The sequence below is a fragment of the Mus pahari genome, chromosome 17 (genome assembly GCF_900095145.1).
Source record: "Mus pahari chromosome 17, PAHARI_EIJ_v1.1, whole genome shotgun sequence".
Lineage (NCBI taxonomy): Eukaryota > Metazoa > Chordata > Mammalia > Rodentia > Muridae > Mus > Mus pahari.
Window position 1 is genome coordinate 46,789,537 of NC_034606.1, and position 6,120 is coordinate 46,795,656.

The following is a 6,120-nucleotide window of genomic DNA, read 5'->3' on the forward strand; positions in this document are numbered from 1 at the left end:
AAATTTAGCTCAGTTGTGACTGTTGTTCCCCTCTGAAACATCTTGAGCCTGGCCTCCATAGTCCACATTACTCAGTATCCAAGTTTAAACTACATGGGCCTGTTAAGCCACATTTACAACGTTCAAAAGTTTTCATGGTCTAAATTCTCAAAGTCTTCCATATTTCTCCACAAATCTCCCAGCCTAGTCAGGCCTGACATGATAATAGCCCAATTCCCAGTACGAAGTTCTATCTTAGTCATTCTTCTATTGTGATAAAACACCATGATCGGGTCAACCTATAGAGAAAATAACTTATTTTGGGTTTCCAGTTTCAAAGGGTAAATGCATTACTACCATCCTGGTTGAGAGCAAAGCAGCAGTTAGGCATTCATGGCACTGACGCAGTCATTAAGAGCTCACATCTTGAGGCAGGCGGATTTCTGAGTTCGAGGCCAGCATGGTCTACAAAATGAGTTTCAGGACAGTCAGGGCTACACAGAGAAACCCTGTTTTGAAAAACCATAAAAAAAGAGCTCACATCTTACCCTGCAAGTACAAGGCAGAGCAAGCTAACTGGGAATGACTTGTGTTCTGGAAACTTCAAAGTCCATCCCCAGTGACACAGCTTCTGTAATAAGGTCACACCTCCTAATCCTTCTCAAAGAGTTCCACTAATGAGGATCAACTAGTCACATACATAAGCCTAAGGAGGCCATTCTTATTCAAACAACCACAAACCTCAAAGCCAACCCCAGTGACATATTTTCTCTAGTAAGACCACATCTGAAAACCCTCTCCCAAACAGTGCTACCCACGGGGACTCACATTCCCACATTCCAGAGCCTTTGGGAGACCTCTCCATCCAAACTACCACAAAAGACCAACATCCGTGCACGGAATGACCATCAAGCTCACTGTCTCCTAAAGGGTACTTGTCCACAACAGATCCTGCTGTGCCAGACTCAGGCACTTCCATCTCATAGGAGGTGCTAACATGAGCACCTAATTCTTTGATGGATTTCATCTGGGCTTTAAGTTCTCTATGATGTTACACAATCGATGTTCCTTTTGCCAGTGGTCACTTTGCAATTACAGTAGAGGCAGGCTGTAACTTTCCCCCCAGTTTGGTGTACACTCATTGTACCCAGCAGGCCTCCCAGGGGACATAGTCTGTTTCCTGATTCTGCCACCACAATGGTTTGAAGGTTCATCAGTTTCTTTGCATGCTCCTTTTCCTTCAGACTGGTTAAAAAAAATTTTTTTTAAAAAGTACTTGATGGCTCGGTGTTGGTGGTGCACTTTAATCCCAGCACTGGGGAGACAGAAGCAAGTGGATCTCTGAATTCAAGGTCAGCCTGGTCTATAGAGCAAGTTCCAGGACAGCTATGGCTACACAAAGAAACCCTGTCTCAAAAAATCCAAAGAAGGAGAAGGAAAAGAAGAGGAAGAAGAAAAGGAAAGAAGAGGAAGATGAGGAAGAAGGAGGAGATGAAGAACAACAAGAACAAGAAGTAGTAGTGGTGGTGGTGGTGGTTGTGGTGGTGGTGGTGGTAGTATTTGGCAACCTTCAAAGCCACATTATTGAGATCCAAACAGTAAGACACAGAGGTGACTGCAGGTTGACCTGACAATTGTTGGTGGCATCTCAGTCCTGAGGACGATTCTGCTATACTGGTAGAGAAGACGCTGTTGTCACAGCCACAGCTAGGTGATACGTGATAGTGTTGGTAAGATCTAGAATCACTGGGGAGATAGGCCTCTGGGTGTACCTGTCTGGGATTACATTAATTAGTGTGTGAAGATCCATCTTGACTATGGGCAGGACTGCAACCTTGGCTTTGTGGACTGCATAAAGGAAGATGGGGAAGGAAGCAGCTGTGTGCATTGATCTCACTGACGATGAAATGTGGCTAGCTGCTTCAAGGACCTGCTACAGTAACTTCCCTGCCCTGATGGACTGCATCCTGAACTATGAGCTCAGAAAAGGCCCACTTTCCCTTAGGCTGCTATTGTAAGAGTATTTTATCATAACAACAGGAAGAGAAACTAAGAAAGAGGCATGGTGGTGGAGTATTGACCCTGTGGGTAGTCTCAGGATGATGGGAGTAGGTGGTGATGGTCTGCTGGCTCTGAACTGTCAGCTGGGATGTTTGAGTATTTTCTGTTCAAGCCGTACAGAAACGGGACGCCACGGTAAGTCTCTGTGAAGGTGTCTGGTTTTATTTCTGAGATGAGGCTCTTGCTATGTAAACCAGGGTGGCCCTGGACCTATGGTTCTCCATCCCTAGCCTCTCAGGTGCTGAGCTGACTGGCCTGTGCCATGCTTCACATCTCTCTATGTATAGCACTAGCTAGCCTGAAGGTGGTCGACCAGGATGGTCTTGAATGATCCTCCTCCTCTGCCATCTGAGTCCCGGGAATACAGTCTCAGCCCACCACTCTCAACAGCACTTTCTTATCTCCCCACCACTTTCTTCTTGCATGCGTGTGTGTATGTGTATACATGTTCATGTATGCGTATGCATACGTGTGTGTGCATGCATTGGTAGCTAAAGGTTCATGTTGAGTATTTTCCTCAATCACTCTCCACTTTATTTACTGATGAAGAAAGTATTTGGCAAACATCTTTGAAGACACTTATTGGGATCCAGATAGGAACACACACAGAGTCCACCATGACTCCCGCTTGTTATGGCAATTGACAGCAGTATCTCAGTCGAGGAAAGACAGAACTGACTCCCAAAATTTGTCTTCTGACCCCGACTCATGGGCCCTAATGTACACACATATACATACATGCAGGCATGTGTGCACACATGTAGATAAATGAATATAATTTTTCCCAAATGAAGGTGCTGGGATACAGATGAGGTAGAGTGCTGACTGTCAGGAACCATCTAGAAAAGGCTGTGGCAAGCAAGTGAGCTTTCTGGAGGTAGTCCACCATTATGGATGGCTGCAGAGGGTGTGTTCTGAGATGCAGGTTCCTCAGAGACTTCATCCCAGGAATGCCTCTCACTGCTGTTGTGCCTTTCCTGTCACCATTACATAACCAAATGATTCTTGGGCACCGGCCCACCCCATTGGGAAAATCTCCTGCAAAATCAATATGAAGTTGTACTTTTTTTTTTTTAAGATTTATTTATTATTATATCTAAGTACACTGTAGCTGTCTTCAGATGCATCAGAAGAGGTCATCAGATCTCATTACGGATGGTTGTGAGCCACCATGTGGTTGCTGGGATTTGAACTCAGGACCTTCAGAAGAGCAGTCAGTGCTCTTACCTGCTGAGCCATCTCACCAGCCCGAAGATGTACTTTCATGTAGTAATGCCTTGTAGACAAATTGAAGGTTTCATAAATCCTGATAATGATTTTATAGAATTCATAAATTAATGCAAGTAATCTCAAGTCGCCTATAGAATAAAAGCTGCAAATAGAGCTCCGTAAACTTTCATGTGTCACAGGCTAATTGCACTAGGGAAAGAAAGCAGGCTTGGAACAAATTTATGATCAAGGAAAACATTCCTTCTAGGTTAGGAATGAGGCCACTATCTGGTAGCTTAAGGTCATAAACTGAAAATGGGCAATTTATTGTAGGTTCAAGGACAGAAATTAAATGATGGACTATTTTATTTATACAAGATTTCAAAATAATAAGACACAAGGCAGATGATTTGTCTCATGACAAAACCTTCCTAACTGGTGACATAAAAATTATTGCTTTAAACTTATAATGAACTTGTGGAGCTTGTAACTGATAGTGAATGTTTAGTTAGGTACTAGTCCTAATGGAAAGGCATGTAAACAATAATGCTGTAACTCCTTAAGTCTTTCCATATATAACATGATGTTGCTGTAAACTTACTATGAACTTAGAAACCCATGTGATCAATTATTGTGAAAAAGCATAAAAACTAAGAACAACAATAAAGTGGTAGTACAGGCTTCCTCCAGTATGCACATTGTCTATGTGTATCTTCCTTCCTTCCTTTCTTTTCTCTCTGTCTTACTGAGAGTTAAGGAATTCCAAGCCTCTCACCTGGTCAGCCAGAGACCTGAGTCAAAGAGAAAAGTAGTCAGGTAACCAAGTTTCTTTTTCTCTGCTATCAGGTCTCAAAAAAACAAAAAACAAAAAACCCGAAAACCCCAAAACCCAAAAAACAAACCAACAACCATTTTTAGGGGCTGGCAAGATGGTTCAGTGGGTAAGAACACTGACTGCTCTTCTGAGGGTCCTGAGTTCAAATCCCAGCAACCACCTGTAACAAGATCTGATGGCCCTATTCTGTTGTGTCTGAAGACAGCTCCAGTGTTCTTATTTATAATAATAAATGAATCTTTGGGCCAAAGCGAGCAGGGACTGAGCGAGCAGAGTTGACTAGTGCGAGTGGGGCCAACTGCAGCGAGCCAGGCCAACCTGAGCGAGCAGAAGTTCTAAAATTCAATTCCCAACAACTACATGAAGGCTCACAACCATCTGTTCAGCTGCAGTGTACTCATATACATAAAAAAAAAAAATTAAAAAAAACAAATAAACAAACCATCTTTAGCTGGGCCAGAGAAAGATGATGACTCAGTGGGTGAAGGCAATTGCCACCAAACCCGACAGTCCAAATTCAACCCCAGAGTCCACGTGGTGAAAGGGAAGAACTTCCTCCTTTCAAAAAAGGAACCCCTCCTTTGCAAGTTCAAAGTCAGCATGACTCAAGAATCATGTAAGAATGTAGTGAGAATCAAGCGAAAGGCCAGCATAGTGACACACGCCTTTAATCACAGCACTCTGAAGACAGAGGCAGGTGGATCTCTGAGTTCAAGGCCAGCCTGGTCAAAATAGAGTTCTAGGACATCCATAACTATCTAGGGAGATCCTTTCCCAGAACAAAACAAAACAAGAAAAACAAAGTTAATCAAATTAGAAACAATAACAGCAAAGAAATTATAGGAGAGAAAACTAGTGGTTGATGCCTATACCTCACCCGTTAGTGTGGAGACTGAAGCAAGAGAAACATAGGTTCAAGACTAGCCTGGGTACAATAAAAAGCAAGTAGCCCTGGAATGAAGCATTTGTCCAGTATGTGTAAAGTATAAGGTTCAAGCATCATTATACATGCACAGAAATTGATGAATTTTCTAATCAAGATTGTACAGTAATAGTAGATAAAAGCTACTATTAGAGATGGCTAATTATGGGATACCATTTCTTCTCCCTCTGCAGAATGGTAAGCAGCCATTGCAGACGAGACTAAGACAGTGTTGCAGCATGAATTGCTACACCTTAGGATGCTATGTGAAAGGGCAGAACTGAAGACTCTAGCCTTTCCTATGATAATTCCACCCAAATGCCTAGTACCCAAGAGATAAGAGATAGTAGGCACTATTTTATTTTATTTTATTTTATTTTTTTTGGTTTTTGGAGACAGGGTTTCTCTGTATAGCCCTGGCTGTCCTAGAACTCACTCTGTAGACCAGGCTTGCCTCGAACTCAGAAATCTGCCTGCTTCTGCCTCCTGAGTGCTGGGATTAAAGGCATGTGCCACCATGCCCTGCATGGCACTCTTTTTAATTAATTGAATAGAACATGCTATAAATCATACATATGAGTATATATTTCTATATTCTACTTTTTACTTTTGGTTTCTAAGAGAGGGCTTTATATACACCAAGCTGGCCTTGAATTTCTGATCATCTAGCCTTTTACTTATTTACTTATTTTTTTTTTAAGATTCATTTATTGTTTTGGTTTTTTTAAGATTTATTTATTTATTATATGTAAGTACACTGTAGCTGTCTTCAGACACCCCAGAAGAGGGCGTCAGATCTCATTATGGATGGTTGTGAGCCACCATGTGGTTGCTGGGATTTGAACTCAGGACCTTCAGAAGAGAAGTCAGTGCCCCTAACCGCTGAGCCATCTCTCCAGCCTCCCAGCCTTTTACTTATTTATTCATTTTAATAGTTTTTCAAGACAAGGTTTCTCTGTGTTGTCCTGGCTGTCCTAGAACCCACTCTGTAGACCAGGCTGGCCTTGACTCACAGAGATCCACCTGCCTCTACTTCTCGAGTGCCAGGATTAAGGCATGCACCAGAGGGGGCTGGTGAGATGGCTCAGCAGGTAAGAGCACCGACTGCTCTTCC